Source organism: Callospermophilus lateralis, chromosome 4 (assembly GCF_048772815.1).
Source record: "Callospermophilus lateralis isolate mCalLat2 chromosome 4, mCalLat2.hap1, whole genome shotgun sequence".
Lineage (NCBI taxonomy): Eukaryota > Metazoa > Chordata > Mammalia > Rodentia > Sciuridae > Callospermophilus > Callospermophilus lateralis.
In genome coordinates, this window is record NC_135308.1 from 66,259,344 (window position 1) to 66,277,884 (window position 18,541).

Consider the following 18,541-nt stretch of genomic DNA (forward strand, 5'->3'; position numbering starts at 1 on the left):
TCCTTCTCTTTGGTGCAGCCCCTTCCCACAGTTATCCTGCAATTCCTGACCCTTACTTTACACCCTTCTCCCTTTATTTTTCTTGCAAGACTTTCCTCCCAATATCATTACTCAGTAATCATCACTCAACTTTCCTTTATTTGCTGTCCCTAATGGCCTTTAACACATCTCTTATCACACCCCCAGTTTCCTCCGCTGGGATGGTTTTTCTACAGTTCTTTTCTCAGCAGTCTTGTGCCTTAAACTGAGAAGAAATTGGGTATTATGCAGTTGAGTGTAACTCTCCAGTCCATTCTAGAATTTTCTAGAATTATCCATCACTACTTCCTTCTAGCAGCTTCTGGTTGTTTGCAGACACCACCTCAGTACTTAATGCATCAAAACTTCCTTCCACTTCCGCACTTTGCTGCCACCCAATGCCCTCGGTCTGCTTTGCTGCTAAAAAGGAGCACCCTTCCCTAGGCTTTGTTTTATCAGTTTCTTTCTTGTCATCCTCAGGCTATAAATTCCATGGCCCAATTGTACTGATAGTCAATGTATTTGTATGTGTTGATACAAATGTACTTATTAGTAAAATGGAAGGACTGTTCAACTTGATGGAAGATGCCCCAGCAGGGTCTGTTGGTTTATGAACTATGTTTTATGGAACCAGAGCAATGCTTAATTCTAGAATGCATCCCTGGATCTTAAATGCACATGCAGAGGATAGGATTTCAGAGTTTCATTTTAATTATTCCCAAGCCAAGTATTTCTTGGATAAGAGAAAATGACCTTGTATATTTTTGATTAAGTTATGAATTCACACATACAAGACAATCTGATTTATCTATCAGAAAAGGAGATTGATTTCATTGATTCTTTGGGAACCTGAACAAGATTTTGAATGGATTTCGTATTCAGTATATCACATTGCTAACTTTTGATCTTTTCCTAGGCTGCCAATACTAAACCCAAGTACATACAGATTCACTAGTAGCTATAGGACATATTTTATACCCCCACCCACTCCTCCTTCCTAAATCAGGAAATATAGAAGAAAAAATTCTTACAAGCATTTACCTTATCCATATTACATATACTATGAGGCCCAAAGAACCATATTATTTTTGTTGTTGTTGTTGGGGTTTTTTTGTTTGTTTGTTTTGTACCAGGGGTTGAATCCAGAGGAGCTTACTTAACCACTAAGCCACAAACCCAACCCTTTTTTATACATTATTTAGAATCCAGGTCTCACTTAGTTGCATAGGGTCTTGCTATGTTGCTGAGACTGACTGAATTTGTGATCCTCCTGTCTCAGTCTCCCAAGCCACTGGGAGCCACTGGGATTACAGGCATATACCACCACACCCACAGAGGCCCACAGATTTTTATAACCTTTCTGAAATAATAGACTGTACTCTGAGTCATCAGAAGATTCCAGATGTGCAGTGACAATAAGTGTCACAACTCTAGGGTATACCTAGATTTACATTCTTCTGGGAGTTATTTAGGCTTATATTCTTCACAGTCACTTCTGCTTAAATTTTTACCTTAAACTCTACATGAAAGTCACCTTTTTAATGTTACATGGGTTTTTTACATTTTATATGTTTATGTAAAACATGTCTTATGTCTTAATCCAAAGCACCTTAATCCCATTTAACACAAAACATTGTGCCAGGCAACACATGGGTGAGGGGGCAGGTTGCAGATTGGAGTCAAACCTATAGAGAAGGAGCTTTGTGGTTTTTTTTTTTTTTTTTTTTTCCTTTTCCTTTCAGAGGTGCCTGAAAGAACTCTCTCCAGAACTTGCCTCTTGGTCTTTGTTCTAGCAAAACTTTTTCTGGAGTTGAACTCTTAAGATTATATTGATACACAGCCTTTTATTTAAGGTATTCAAGTATAAATTACAAGGATTTTCAGCAATATCACATTTCCTATTTCACATTGAATAAATAAGAAAATACAACATCAAGAAACATCTTAGGAAATTAATATTGGTGGGGAAAAAGAAGTTTGGTATTGAATGAGCTCTATGCTGAGTATGGAAACCAGCTGACTTATTTTGGCATTAAGGAAATGACCCCTTTCTGAGTCTCAGTTGGCTCATCTAAAACTAGTGAGATTTGACTAGAAAATCTTCTAGAAACCATCCAATAGTAATACTCTGTGAGACCACGAGCTTAAAATGAGTCCTGATGTTTCCTTAACTCTGGGATTATATCTGATTTCTAATGCAGACTGCAGATTAAGAATAGTTTCACATGCAGTGGCTTCTTAAAAGTTTCAGTTTATTCTCCAATTTGGGACATAGAAATACATGGAGTACATGGAGGGCATGTATTTCTACTGTCTGAAAAGATGTATACCAAGGTAGGAAATTCTGCAAGACGGTTCATTGTTTAACATAGGTTGAGATTTTTTTGTAAATGGGTTAAGCAAATTGCAACCAGAAGTTTTTTTCTGCATGAACTATAAACTTCTGTCTAGAAGCAAAAATGAGTTTTGCATAGGGAATTTCTCCAAAACCTTACCAAGAATTTTAAAGAAAATTAAATTCCCAGATAGAATGTGTTTGTCACTTGGGTGTGGCCTGGGAAAATTGAGATGCCCAGCCCAAAGATCAGGCTTCCTTAGAGATGCACACTTCCCCATTCTAAGAGGGAAGATCCCACAAGAAAGATCAGAAGAGATTTGTAGCTCTCAGTGCTTCATTCAACCTATCAATCAATCCAAAAACTAGTGGCCCAGAGTCCACCATTATGGGCTGGGTCAAAGGGGTTAAGATATTTTGTGACACAATGCCTTCTACATAGTAGGTGTTTCATTAATATTGAACCAAAATGAATGAATTAATGTCAGAAGTAATATCTTCATGACAGACTTTATATGTATCAATACTTCTCCAATATTTGTGGGTAACTGATAGAAATGGATATCTGAGGATTATAAAAAGCTGCCTTTCCAATTTTAAGAAAGGCCAAGCATTTGATTCACCAAATGCAAATAAAAGATTTAAGCAAAACAAAGCAAAAACCCAAATAACCCTATTAACAAATGAGCAAAGGACTTGAATAGACACACCTCTAGAAAAAGATACACAAAATGCCAGCAAGGGTATAAGAAGACACTCAACATCTCTTAATTATTATGGAAATGCAAATAAAATAATAAAGTATCCTCTTTATGCTACTGTTAATAAAATGGAAAGGAAGCATTGGTGAGAGTGTGGAGAAAGTAGAACCCTGGGGCACTGTTGGTAAGAATGTAAAATTGAGCAACTACTCTGGAAAACAATATGGCCACTCCTTAAAAGTAAAGACAGAATTACCATATGATTCCCCAATTCCACTTCTGGGTATGTGCCCAAAAGAATTTAAAAATAGGGTCTCTAAAAATATTTGTGCAATTATGTTCATAGCAACATTATTCACAATACCCAAAGGTAGCTATCTTAATGTCCACCAGCAGATGAATGGACTGGGTACTGAGGATTAAATTCAGGGGCATTTGGTTACTGAGCCACATCCCCAGCCCTATTTTGTATTTTATTTAGAGACAGGGTCTCACCGAGTTGCGCCTTGCTTTTTTTTTTTTTTTTTCTTTTCTTTTTTTTTTTTCTGAGGCTGGCTTTGAACTCATGATCCTCCTGCCTCAGCCTCCTGAGCCACTGGGATTATAGGCATGTGCAACCATGCCTGGCAAAATGAAATATTATCAGCATAAAAGCAAGGAAATTCTGACACTTGCAACAACATAGATGAACCTTGAGGACGTTGTGCTTAGTAAAATAAGCCAGTCACGAAAGGACAAATATTATGATTCTACTTACAGGAGGAATCTATGGATGTCAAAAGCATAGAAACGGTAGAATGGACAGCCTTGGATGCCCAAGGGCTGGGGATGAAGGGTGGGGAGTTGCTCTTTCATGGGTATGGAGTTTCAGTTTTATAAGACAAAAAAGTTCTGGAAATTGGTTGCACAATAATGTAAACATACCTAACACCACTGAACCATACTCTTAAAAAGAGTTAAGATGGTAATTTTTATGTTATGTGTGTTTTACCACATTTAAAAAATTAAAAGATTCAGCAGCATGAACCTATAATTCCAAGCTGCTCAGAGGTGGAGGCAGGAGAATCACTTGAGCCCAGCTTGAACAACATGGTGAGACCCTGTGTCAAAAATGCATACATACAAAAAAAAAAAGAAAGAAAGAAACACAGAACACTATACATACATACATACATACATAAAAATGAATTTTTTTGAGGAAATCAAACATTTTGAAATAAGACATATTTATTTATTTATAAAAGAAAAAAATGTGAAAAGTATTCTTTCTCTCATCAACAGATTGCCAGGAACACCCCCCAAAATATTTGATTACTCTCTCCCAAATTATTAGTTTGCTGTATCCTGTGAACACAGGCTTAACATTGTCTGTATCCACCACCATAAAAATAGGGTTTGAGACCTGGAGAGCTAGAGCCCTCTCATTAGTGTGACTGTACACTAACTGTATTGTCTACACTGGAAAACTCATGACATCAAAAGCTGGTGCTATTAAGAACCACCCCCAGGACTGGGGAAGTGGCTTAGTGGTAGAGTGCTTGCCTAGCACGTGCAGGACCCTGGGTTCCTTTCCCAGCACCACCACACACACACACACACACAAAAAAAAAAAAAAAAAAAAAAATCAGGCCCAGATGGGTGGTGCTAATTTTTATTTTTGAAATTAGATTTCTTTTTGTAATTTGCAACTTTTGAGTGTTAACTCTATGTTGTCATATTTTTGGTCACCCAACCAAGGGATTCGAAATAAAGTAATAGAACAATCCCAAATATCAATTATTAATATCAACAAACACCTTAGGTACTTGTTCCAAAAGAGAAAGATAGGACAACTTTGGAAAAAGAAAATATGTGGGAAATGTAGCCATTTCCAGGACACAGAACACTTAGAAAATTGGTTTCCAATGTGTTCACCCATTCAGCAAATAGCGATACAAATTGCATGCATCACTCTGTGCTGTGAAGTAAACAAAGATGTTGAAGAGGATATTTCTGCCTATAAGTGCTGAGCATTCAGCAGGCGAGCTAGAAAATACCTGCTGACAATGACAGTATTTGTTAGTGTTACAGGTGCCAACAGAGTGATAGAAACAAAATGTTTTCTTCCAAGGCTCCACAGTGAAGCCTGGAGTTTGAATGGATGTTGATGGAAAAAAGGGCATTATATTATATATAATGGAAATTTTATTATTTCCTCATTTGGAAAAAAGATAAAAAATCATAATGTCAACCATATATTGTCCTACATTATTATGGTTCTTCCACACTGAGGCATCAGGTTAATTTAAAAAATCACCTCCTCAAGGAATTCTTAGCTTTCTTGTACAAGAATAAGTAATCTTTATTTTAACCCTGATTTAACTGAAATTAGTATTCAGTGTCTGAAGTCAGAAAATTTTAGTTCATGATTTGCACTTTGCTACTGTTTTTACAACCAAGATTGTCTGGCGGGGGTGGGGGGGGGATTTTCATCAGCTTTCTTCTCATTTTCATCGTGAGCCCCTCTCTGACAACAGAATGTGATGATACCATCAAGGCAAGAAGGCAGAAGGGAGCCCTTCAGTGTGTCCTGCCTGGCACCCCAAGGAGAGGCCAGTGGTTTCCCTGTGTGTGTACATGCCGGGGACACGGAGGGCTCCTCAGCACAGGTCTGTTCCCAAGGTAACATTTCAGGCTAAATTCACACCACATTTGAAGTCTGAAGCTGTGCATTTGAATCCTAGCTGTCTCACTACAGTTCATTGCATGACCTGTGGCAAATTGACTTAAGTTTTTTGAGCTGCAATTTCCTCATCTATGAAATGAAAGCAATTTCTATTCCCAGAACTGTCTGATAATTCATTCAGAGGGGGGGGGGGGGAAATCCACAAGAAAGAAAGGGCCTAATATAGAACTGGCACATAGTAGGGACCTAGTAAGAGCCATTTCTGGTTTTTCTTTTATAGTGGGTGGGGGGAAATACCTTGCCAGATGTGCCTCTAAATTATATATATACACACATTTGCTGACAGTTGAACCTTTCTTAAACTTTATTTCCTGTTTTTAAAGAAACGTACAGGTTACAGGAGCGGAAACACAGCAAAAGCTCAGAGCATAATACAATGAGCTTTGGGTAAGAGCAAACCATCTGTCTGCACCTCAGGAGCAGCATGTTCCATTCGCCCATAAAGAAATTGTCCTCTGTTACCGACAGCCTCCTGGTGCTGCGACTTAGGTTTTCATTACCAGCTCTTATACTTTCTTCTGCTTAGAGCAGTGGTTTTCAACCTAACTAGGCTTCTGAACAAACGTGGAAGGCTTCTGACTCAGGATGTCTGGGTTAGGCCCATGAAGTTGCTTCCCAGACAGTTCCCATGTGATATTGATGATACTGGCCTGAAGACCCCCGCATGAGAACCCCTGATATGACAGCCTCCTAGAGCCCAGGTTTTTTCCTCCTGCTTTAAACTTTGTTAAATTATAATTCTTGATAGAACTTGTGTGTAGTATGTATGAGGCCCTAGGTTCAGTTCTCAGCACCAAACAAACATGTACACACACACACATACACTCGCACGCACGCACACACACCTCTTAACAGGTCTCCCTTTTTAGTAAACTGAAATGATATATAAAAGAACTTATGGGGGCTGTGGTAGTGCTCAGTGGTACAGCACTTGCCTAGCCTGTGTGAGGCCTGGGTCTGATTCTCAGCACCTTATATAAATAGATAAATAAATGAATGAATGAATGAATAAATAAATAAATAAAGTTCTATTAGCAACTAAAAAAAATATCAGGAAGGACTGGGGATGTGACTCGGGCGGTAGCACGCTTGCCTGGCATGCGTGCAGCCCAGGTTCGATCCTCGGCACCACATACAAACAAAGATGTTGTGTGTGCCAAAAACTGAAAAAAAAAAAAATATTGAAATTCTCTCTCTCTCTAAAAAAAAAAAAACAACTTGCAGCTGACTGGCACCTGATCCCCCAACCTAAAGGGTCAGCTGCAAGTTTCAAAAATAAATAAATAAATAATAACAGGAAATAAAAAAAGAGCTTATGACTCCCCTCTCACCCAATTTTGTTCTTTAGGTCATAAATTCCTTTAGGGCTGGGGATGTAGCTCAAGGATAAAGCACTTGTCTAGCAGGCCAAGGCCCCCTAGCACTGCAAAACAAAACAAAGCCTAAGCTCCTTTGGTAGTAAGACTGAATTCCCCACCTGCTCCCAATGGTATAGCAAGAGGACATAATTTTTTTTTTTAAGTCACAAAGATATCAAGTTAAAATCTTGACTGTCACTTATCAGCTCTGTGACTTCAAACAAATTATTTAAACACAAGGAGCCTCAGTTTTCTCATCTGTAAGATGGGGCTACTGATTTTCATATTCTTGAGAGTTTTGAGAAGGTGAATGGGGCAATGCATATTTCCTCATACTGTCCCAGACTGTCATGAAAACCAGTTAGTGTTTATGGAGTCTTGACTATGCTGCACCATTCTTTTAAGCACTTTACATAGATTAATTTATCTACTTATCTAAACATCACCACAGATAATCTTCACCAGCAATGCAGAAGGTTCATTATCATCTTCATTTTACAGATGAGCGCAAGAGAGTAGCCAGCTCAAGATCACATGGCTAACAGAACTGGGGTCTGAACTCTGGACTAGATCAAAAGCCCACATTTTAAACCACCATGCTGGGGCTGAGGTTATAGTCAGTGACAGAGTGTGTGAGGCCCTGGGTTCGATCCTCAGCACCACATAAAAATAAAGTAAAGGCATTGTGTCCAAGTACAACAGCAACAACAACAAAACTCTACCGTGCTTTGCTGCACTAACAGTATAAGCTTAGCTCTCCAGCTTGCTAGAATGCATCACTATGTGACACCAAGTAAAGAGGGGTCCATACAAGGAATGGTTGGTACTGCATGAGATATTGACTGTTGTTTGAGCAGATCTGTCCACGGTGAGGTGTCACTTTCATGAGAAACACTTTTTGGAGGTTCAGGATGATTTGCTAGGTCAGTATTTCTTTTTGATTTTTTTATTTGTTCTTTTTAGTTATATGTGACAGAGTATTTTTTTAATTTTTTTTTTTTAGTTGTAGGTGGACACAATGTCTTTATTTAATTTATTTTTTTTAAAGAGAGAGTGAGAGAGAAAGAATTTTTTAATATTTATTTTTTAGTTTTCGGTAGACACAACATTTTTATTTTATTTTTATGTGGTGCTGAGGATCCAACCCAGTGCTCCCAGTGCCTCACATATGCGAGGCAAGTGCTCTACCACTGAGCTACAGCCCCAGCCCAGTAGAGTGTATTTTGATGTATCATATATACGTGGAGTATAACTTCGCATTTTTGTGTTGTACATGATGTGGAGTTATAATGGTTGTTATTCATATATGAACATAGGAAAGGTTAGTGTGTGTGTGTGTGTGTGTGTGTGTGAGAGAGAGAAGAGAAAGCTGGAAAGTGAGAGCGTGCAATGCGTGAGTGCACATACATACTGCAGATAGATAAACTGATACCCTTTTTAGGCCTCCAGGCCCACATCTGGATCTGTGGCTGTCTCTGGCTTTCAACAGAAGGAAACATGCTTATCTGTCATTTTGTCACCCTCTAGTGGTTGCTTCCCTATTAGCCCTTTACCTGTGAAACAGCCCATTCTGGGTGTTGGTGACTCTCTTGCAAATGAGTTAGTGAGCAGAAGCTAAGGACAGTGCTGAGAAAAGAGTAGTGTGACCTGGGCCAGAAGAGAGCACAGAATCTGAGCAGAGTGAAAGGGCCTCTAGAAATAATTGTTAGTGACGTGTACCCCTGGCAGAGAAGATGAGGAAGGCAGACCATCTGAGAGAGGAGAGAAGCAAAGGTCTCAAGCAAGGCCAGGCTCTTGCATCCTCTCTCTCTTTCTGTGCAGGGGAGGGGAGGGGATGAACTCAGGGCCTCACACAGGCTAGGCAAGTGCTCTCCCACTGAGCCACACCCTCAGCCTTGCATACCCATTTTTATCATGTTCAGTTTTATACTTGTGGGATGGATGGTTCCTGCATCTCGAGCTCTTTCCGGAACATCAGTTCTAAGTACTGAAGTGGGAGTGAAGAAGCAATATTTTCAGCTAGTTTCAATTCTGTTTTCCAAGGGAAGTAGGCACAGGCTGTGAGACAACTCAAAACTGACTAAATTCCAAACTTGCAGCGCCCTGGAGTGGACAGCTTGACCCTGCTGCTTCTCCATTGCCAGAGGCTGTGTTCTCTCAGCCTGCAAAGGTCATTTGTATGAGGATCCTCCTGGGCTTGTCATATTTTGATAAATATTTCAAAAGGCAAAGTGGGGGAAGGGAGGGTCAAGATCAATCTTCCTCAGATTGGTTTGTGACTCCACATCAGGCCTGGGACCCTGCTGTCTAGAGCCTGGCTGAGCAGAGCTTGAAGGTTATTCTCTTTTTGAAAAGGTGCTGGCACCCAGCCAGTTTTCTGGAAAGACCTAGTTGGATGAACCAGAGCATTTGCATTTCTTACATAATGTCAGACCCAGAGGAGTCTTGGGGATGGGCCCTGTTGCAAAGTTCACAGTCTCCTGCTCTGCCAAGAAGAGAGGGTTAAAGGTTTAAAAAAAAAAAAAAAAATAGCCAGAATCTCACGAAGTAGAACAGCAAAATCTCAGCCTTGCTAGTGTTAACTCCACACACTCTGTAAAAGATGGTGCAGAGATCAAAATCACATCTTTTTTGATATCTGTCATTTTGAAGCCTCTGTTTGCCTGAAATCCCAGTTGTTCTTGCTCTTATGTGTGGGTAACTTTGTATGAAAAAGCCAACCCAAATTTTTTACAAAGTTGGGACAACTTGTCTCAATCTTCATTCCTGAAAATCAGTGAGGTTCTTATTTGTTATTTACCTTTTATTTTTAAACTTACCACGTAAGTGTAAAAAGGTAATTTACTCAAATAATCGGTGCTACCACAGTAACCATTAGAATTCCTCAGTTTTCTCTTTGGGATTGGAGAGGATGGGGACCAAACACAGGGCCTTGCCCATGCTAGAGAAGTACTATACCACTGAGCTACACCCCCAGCTAGAGAATTCCTCAGTGCCACTGGTTGAGAGAACCTAAATTAGAGTTGCCTGTGTTCTGGCATAATAACAAATCTCAAGTCGGCAACACTTTCTTTGTAAAGCTCTGAAAGCACTGTGCAGGCACTTAATGATGATGCTTCTTGTTGCTTACAAATGAAAATAAGGCATAGGATAAAAGGTGCCTTTCTCAGCGTCACAACACAGTCGGGGTTGAATTCATCTTTCTTCTGATCTGCAGAGCACCTTTGAGTCTTCTCACACAGGTGCACACTCAGGGTTGGAGTCACCTGCTGATATTACCTTTGTGCTCAATGTTTCTATAAATTGCTATGAGTTGGGATGGTAGTGGAGAGTACATAGACATTTGATTACTTTTATAGGCATTAGGTGATTAGAATTGCTTTCATTTAACTTCAATCAGGGAGGACAAGTAGAAATTTTAAAGAGAGGGAGTATGCATGTCACCCAGGCATGTGATTAGCTATTAAGGTACTGTGGGAAAATGGGAAACATAGTCTTTGGAATCTTTTTTTCATTTTCCTCACCTTGTTCCTATAAACTTTATATATATATATATATGGCCTACTTTGGAAAATAGTATATAAGCTGAGAAATCATCACTACTGGCAGAACTAAAATTGAATTTACCGGCCTTGTGATTTTTGATCAGCAATGTGTCTTTGTAGTGCTTCACTATAGAAAATGCAGAGCAGCTGATAATGAGGTTTAATACATATTTGCTTCCTTATGCTGCATTTAATATCCTGGCTACCATAATTTTCTATTTTCTTTCTTTTTTTTTTTTTTTTTTGGCCAATGCTGGGGATCAAACCCTGGGCCTTACTCATGCTAGGCAAACACTGTACTACTGAGCTATGCTCCCAACCCGTAATTTTCATTATGAACCTATACTTATTAAAAAGATCTCATAAAGTGACTTAAACAGAGTTGTGATGATACATAAATTAATATGTTAACTAATATAGTCAGTATTATATAATAAGTGCTGAATATTTGATCAGTTTCAAATCCTTGACCAACACAGTCACATGGTTAATACTAGATAATCTTCAATCATCTGTGACTCTGGGACAGAGCTTTTTGTTCAATTCCAATGCACAGGTCATGTTCCAAACTGAGGGTTTTGCTTATTTTTTTTAATCAAGTTTTATTTTTTAACCCTTTCCTTTTTTTAATCCATTCCTTTGGATTCTGAGACAAAGCTGGAAAAGGAAATGGAAGACATGAAAATGACATTGTCAATCATTGCTGTTCCACCACGAGAAGAAATGTCTTACTCAAGAAAAAAATTAAAAAGCTGTTGATAATTACAAGTTTGTGGTGTTAGGGAAGAGAAAGCACCCAGGTTACACATAAAAGTTAAACTGCTTCACACCCTGTTCCTAAGCATCAGGGATGCCAACATGTGGCAGCAGAAGGTTGAAACCTGAATGTTTTCTTAAATGTTAGGAATCTCAAGGGATCCCGAAACTGAAGAGAGAATTGTTTGCTAGATTCTTCTTGAGTTGACCTCCCATATCTAAGCCCCTAGAAAGAGCAAACTCCCTGTAAATATCAGAATCAAACCAATGACAGCAATAAAACAACTTACATATTCAGTCATTGGTGCTGGGGATGGAGCACTGAGCATGCGCTCTGCACTGAGCTGAAACAACTGACCTGAAACAACTTTTTAAAGGCACATTAGAGATCCGTCTGGATTCTGTTCCCACGTTTTTCTGCAGCATACCAGTTTGGTTTGTCCCAGGTCAGATGGTTCTTGATCTGGGTGGTGGTTTCATGGGTATGTGCATATGTAGAAATCCATTGTGTTGTATATCTAAAATTCGTGCATCTTACTCTATGTGTGTTTTGTTTCAATAAAACAGTTGTTTGTTTCTGTCAGAGGAGGTTTAATGGGTCAAGGAATGCTTACTTCTATGCATACAAATCATCTCAAAGTTCTGTTTGTTCAAATGGGATAACCAAACAGGTATAGCTGCTGCCCAGAATTTAATAGGAATGGTTACTCGGCCCTGCTCCTCAACCCCTCAGTGCGCTCTGGCCTGTGATTACCTCTCCTTCCCTGGATATTTCTGGCCTGGCTGCTCGCACTGCTGAACTAGGAAAAAAGATTTTTGTCTTCCTTTTCTTGTTATTTTTCACCTGTCCAGGCTTCTTTCTGTTCACCCCATCCTTCAACCCTTGGTTCAATGTATTCAGTCAGCACTCAGTAAATAGTGACTTTAAGCAAGGAGGGTATGGTGGCAGTGCCTATAGTCAGCTATCTGGAAAGCTGAGGTAGAAGGAGTTCAAGGGCCAGCGTGGGCAAGAATGGCAAGACCCAGTCTCAAAAAAAAAAAAAAATTATACACACACGCAACATGCTTTTGAAATCAACAGCATTGTTTTGTTTTGCTGATAGAACCCAGATGGCAGAAGAGGGTTGTTATGTGTGTGTGTATGTATGTGTGTGTGTACACATACATACATCATTTCTCTTTGGTTAATATGTTAGGGGTGGGAGAGAGAAGGGAAAAGAAAAGTTTTTTTAAAAAAATATATGGGTTCACCAATCTACATGTCATGGGGAGTTTGGGGAGTTACCCAGGGCTGCTTAGGAGTTGGGATAAAGACCATACAGGTAGCCAAACGCAGTGGCACACACTTGTAATTTCAGTGACTCAAGAGGCCGAGGCAGGTGGATCACAAGTTCAAATCCAGCCTCAGCAACTTCGAGGCACTAAGCAACTCAGTGAGACCCTTTGTATTTTCTAAAGAAAATACAAAATAGGGCTGGGGTGTGGCTCAGTGGTCAGGTGCCCCAAGTTCAATCCCCCCCACACACAAAAAGACTATACAGGTACCTCTGCTTTTGCCTCTGTCTTTGTCAGTGTTTTTTTAATATTGGAAAAATGCAGTCATTTTATCATTTGCCCTACACCATCCCTTGCCTCTCCCTACTGAACTGAATCAGGTCATATTATACTTGCTGCGTGATGCTGTGTGTTTTCCATTGACTTTTTGGTTGTTGATATTGGCTTTTAGTGTTGGGCGTGTGGTTTCTCTCCACACAAACATGAACACATTTCTTACCACTGAAATTTTCCTAGGGGCCCAGGCATTTCAAGCTGGAAGCTGTCATTGGGATGCGTTTTTACATTCCTGTTCTTGCTTTCATCTGTGGGTGCCACTCATAGCCTAGGCTTTCTGTGGTGAAGTAAATGGGGCACATATGAGTAGAAAAAAATGAGGCTACTTGAATGTAGCCAGGGAGAGGGGGAAACCATGGTACTGCTGTGTGCCATTAGCACACATTTGTTTGCGGTGCATCATTGCCTCAAACTTAGCCATCCTGGAGAGCAACATCCATGAGGCGCGGCCTTTCTGCGCAGGACTAAGAACACTCCTTTCTCCCTATTCTTGTTCCACTAGTTGTGATCTGCTGGGGCATTTCTGCTAATGTTTCCTAGACTTGAACTCTAGGCTCTGGCCAGTGATCATGTTTTGCAAAGGTTCCTCATTTCTCATGTCAGTTTCTTGAAGTTTTTTTTTTTTTTTTTTTTTTAACTGAATTTCTAAGTGCTTTTGAAATCAACAGCATTGTTTTGTTTTGCTGATAGAACCCAGATGGCAGAAGAGGGTTGTTGTTGTTGTTTTCCCATCATCTGAATCACCGCACAAGCACCATATCACCTACATGCAGAGGGTGACTTCAGGACAGTACTGTGGCTGCAAAGCATGATTAGGTTTGGAAACGCAGGGGGGAAAAAAGCCTTCTGATTCAACACTTCCACCGTCCATGTGCTTCAAGTGTATATCTAGTTACAGAGTTTTTTTGGCAAAAATAAATTTCTGTGCTAGAGTTAGCCAGGCAAGGCCAGTATCTCCCCAGCCAGTTGAGTTTGAGGACCCTCTGCCTCACACATCATTAGCAGCATTGTTTGTATAGGGCTCCTCTGTAGAATCTTTATTCATGGAGAAGCAGAAAGAAACTCAAACAGCCCAGCTGGATTTCCAGGTCCTGGGTGGAATTTGTAACCCCTTTGACTTCTCAACTGAGAAAATTGGATGCGGCTGTCACAGAAAGAGAATAAATATGGAACCCCACAATGCTATGCTTGCAGCCACTTTTATTCCATTGAATTTAACACATAATGAAAGGCAGGCATACTCTGGGAGGCACAGGGCTGAACCAAGGCTAGGATCCTATAATTCCAACTAGGCTGAGCTGGCAACATTTCTGAGCAAGATGCTTTAGCCCCCTTGAGTTGGTGCTGGCTAACAGACACAGGCAGAAATGCCTCCTCCTGTTTTCCTACTGCAATTTCCTCATTTTAAAACTAAATGATCTATGAACACGGAAATACAGATGGCTATTAGATACCTTAAAAATATATGCAGTCACTGATAATCCATGAAATGTAGTTTAAAACACAATAGCGTTGGACTGGGAGTGTAGCTCAGTGGTAAACACTTGCCTATCACTTGCCCTGGGTTCAATCCCCAACACTGGGGGAAAAAACAAATTATCATAGAAGAGGGTTTTTCAAAAATGAAGGTATTCAAACATCTTAACTAGATTTGTCCTTTAAACTAACACCCAGCTTAGTGTTTTATTAGGTTTTACTTTCATTAAAGGTTGAAAATTCTAAAAATAACCTATTTGGATATATTAATGAATTTTCCAATAAACTTAGCAATTCAATTTAATAGATTGATTGACTGGTAAATAGATGCCAGAGATGTTAAAGCCAGAAATAACTATAGGGGTTTTATTTCATTTTATTTTTTTAATTTAATTTTTTTTTTTTTTTAGGTATAGATTGACACTTTATTTATTTTTATGTGGTGCTGAGGATTGAATCCAGTGCCTCACATGTGCTAAGCGAGTGCACTACCACTGACCCACAACCTAAGCCCCACTATAGGGGCTTTATGATTTAGATCCTTCTTTATGGTTTGTGGTGGTGCCGGGGCTCAAACCCAAGAAAGACCCTGCGTGGGCTAGGCAAGTACTCTACTACTGAGCCCTTTCCTTATTTTCTAATTGAGAAGTCTGGGACCTAGAAAAGTTGTGTTTTTTCCTTGGGTTACACAGTTACGTAGAGTTGAAACTGCATTAGTAAATTATGATGTGCCTTTATTTAGATCTTGCTATTGGTAAATAGGATTAATTTTTCTTTCTTTTCTTTTCTTTTTTTTTTTTTTTTTTTTGAGACTGGGTCTTGCTATGTTACCCAGGCTGGCCCTGAACAAGTGATTTGTTTTTTTGGGGGGAGGGGGTAGTACCAGGGATTTAACTCAGGGGCACTTGACCACTGAACCACATCCCCAGCCCTATTTTGTATTTTATTTAGAGACAGGGTCTTACTGAGTTGCTTAGTGCCTCACTTTTGCTGAGGCTGGCTTTGAACTTGCCATTCTTCTGCCTCAGGCTCCTGAGCCACTGGGATTACAGGTATGCACCCCCACGCTTGGCTGATTTTTTTTTTTTTTTTGGTAATACCTCAAGGACGTTGTGCTTCTTTTTCTTTTCAGTGAGACGAGATTCCATAGACCTCAAAGAATTGGAATCCAAGCATTGTTCCCTTATTGGCTCTCTGTCTTTAGAGGACCAAGTAGCTGGACACTTTTACATTTTTTTGATGGGGAATAACAATTCTTGCAAACTGAAGTCTCTTTGATAGACTTAGAAGCCAGTGAAGCAACTACAAGGAAAAATAAGTGTTTACATTCTAAAAGGGGCATTTAGAAAAGTGTGCAGATAAGTCCAATACAAAATAGAGCAAGTGTTAAAAGAGTTTGTGTTAGTTAAAGTCATGCTGGCTCCTGTAACAAAACCCCCAAATATAAATTGGCTCTAAAACTGTAGAAGTTTATTTCTAGCCTGTGTAAATACCCAAATGGATGTTCCTATTATCAGGCAGTTCTCCAAGTGGTCATTTTGGAATCTGGGCTGCTTTCTGTCTTATGACTCTATCTTTGGCATTGGCTTTGAAGCCTTCTGTATTTGTCAGTTTTCTGCCTTTGCAACAACAACAAAAAAAAATAACTTACAAGATAAATAACTTATAAGGAGGAAAAGTTTATTTTGGCTCATGATTTCAGAGGTATCGGTCCACAGGCAATTGTCTCTGTTGATTTAGGATCTGTGGTGAAGCAGTACATCATGGCAGGAACATGTGGTAGAGGAAACTGTTCCCTTCATGGCTCAAACATGAAAGAGAGAAAGGAAGAAGCCTGGGGTCTCATTATCCTCTTCAAGGCACCACCCTTCCCCAGTGACCTAACTTCCTTGTACTAGACCCTACCTCCTAGAGGTTCCACCACCTCCTAATAGCACCACAGACTGAGAACCAAGCCTTTAACATGTGGGCCTTTGAAGGACACTCAAGATCCAACATGCTTGCCTGCATCGAAAAAGGAAAGAAAGTTTGGAGGACTACTCGTTGGAGGATTTTATGGGCCAGGCCTGGAAGTTGCAGATGTCATTTCCTCTAACATTCCATTAGACGCAACTCAGATGTATGACCAGATTTTAGTACAATGGATGCTGAAAACTGTAGTCAAGCGGTGTGTGATTTTAAGTGGCCATCAAGTCCTCTCCACCACAAACAGTTTTGAGGCTGAAGTAACTTCTCAGATACATATATACCTAGGAATACAGAGGTTTTGATTTCTGCTATTATTTTTAACTTTTTCTTCATTTTAACATAGAGATTTCTGCTGACTCATCCTAGATAATTGTGTTAGTCAGATTTTTGTTGCTTTCACCAAAATACCTGACAGGAGGGCTAGGGTTGTGGCTCAGAGGTAGAGCGCTCACCTACCATGTGTGGGGCACTGGGTTCGATCGTCAGCACCACATTAAAAAAAAAAAAATGAAGCTATTATGTCCACCTATAACTAAAAAAATAAATGTGTGTGTGTGTGTGTACACACACACACACACACACGCACACACACATACATTTTTAATATATATATATATAAATACCTGACAAGAGCATTTTAGAGAAGGAAAAATTTGGCTCACAGTTTCAGCGGTTGACTTCATGGTGGGCAGATTCCATTGCTCTGAGCCCACTGCTAAGCAGAACATCATAGCTGAAGGATGTGGCAACCAGGAAGCAGAGAGAAAGAAAAAGGGAGTGTATGAGGAGCCAGAGACAAAATATATAATCCCCAAGACATATCTCCACTTCAGTGGGTCCACTTCTTCCAGCCACACACCACCTGCCTACAGTTACTACACAGAAATCTGTGCAAATTAACAATCCATCTAATGGATTAATCCTCTGATCAGGTTATGGCTCTTATAATCTAATCATTTCACCCCTGCATTAACACAGGAACCATTGGGGGATGCCTTTACCTTATATCCAAACCATAAAATAGTATATATACTTCAAGCTCTTTGTTTTTCAGGAGTGGAGACTCTTTCTGATTAATGGTATGCTTTTGCAAGATGACCAGATCTCATGGAGGTCAAATCTTCTCCATCTGCCTAATGTGACCTGGGAGATGAGCACAAAAATAGTGGACTCTACCCACAGCCACATGCAGATAGAGACTCCAGTCAGCACTCTGTTTTCTTTCTTTTTCATCTTGGGGATGGAACCCAGGGCTTCATGCATGCTAGGCAAGCACTCCACCATTGAGTTATACCCCCAGCCCTATCCCCTTTATTTCAGTTCAGTAGTGACCAAAGGCAAGCAGTCCGAGGGCTGCCCTGTGGATAATAGAATGCTATACTGGTGGTTACTTCCCAGCACTTACATTTGTCATGTCCATGGCTGGATGACACACAGGCCACACCTCCTTTCTACTCAAGCTGCCTGTGTCCTCATTCTGCCCCTTACGTTCTATTGAATGAGACTCTCAGCTGGGCCCTCGACCCCAGACCCTCACTCTCTACACTCCATCAATCATTATTGCCAGCTCCCGACTGCCAGAGTTCTCTTACATACAGATCTGATGATGCCTCTCTCCTTTTTAAATGCCTTGGATGGCTCCTGCAGGCTACAGAACAAAGCGGAAACTCCTTGGTGTGGCCTCGAAGACCTCCATGAGGGCCCCAGTATGAAGATTTTGCTTCACCAAGAATTAATGGCTTGTGTCTGTTTTTGGATTTTGACTTTGCTTCCCTTGCTCTCGCTCTGTTTGTCTAGTTGAATTTCAGACATGAAACTGTGTGCACGGTATTCTTGTCATTCTCAAAATGTGCCATGTGGTTTTCAGGCCTCTGTCCCTACCTAAGGAATGCTGAGTATCCTCTTAGGGACAAGTTCAGATACCATCTTCCCTATGAAGTTTCCCTCCTTTTGAATTAAGTCTTAGGCATTGTGAACCTCTATAACTCTCTGCTAAATATTATGATCTTGTGGGCTGGGGATGTGGCTCAAGCAGTAGCGCGCTCGCC

At 40.2% G+C, this 18,541-nt stretch overlaps 1 protein-coding gene and 1 long non-coding RNA gene across 5 annotated transcripts in view; one reads left to right on the plus strand and one right to left on the minus strand.

Moving 5' to 3' along the window:
- The window catches only part of Wnt5b (Wnt family member 5B), a 114,697-nt gene that overhangs the window by 67,853 nt on the left and 28,303 nt on the right, over positions 1-18,541 (plus strand). The gene's annotated exons all lie outside the window — the stretch shown is intronic.
- The window catches only part of LOC143397668 (uncharacterized), an 83,190-nt gene continuing 80,833 nt past the window's right edge, over positions 16,185-18,541 (minus strand). For 2 of the 4 annotated variants that reach the window (XR_013091191.1, XR_013091190.1), the window contains one exon: positions 16,185-17,226. This is a non-coding gene — a long non-coding RNA (uncharacterized LOC143397668). The remainder of the gene's footprint in view (positions 17,227-18,541) is intronic. The other 2 variants (XR_013091192.1, XR_013091193.1) reach the window with 2 other exon arrangements.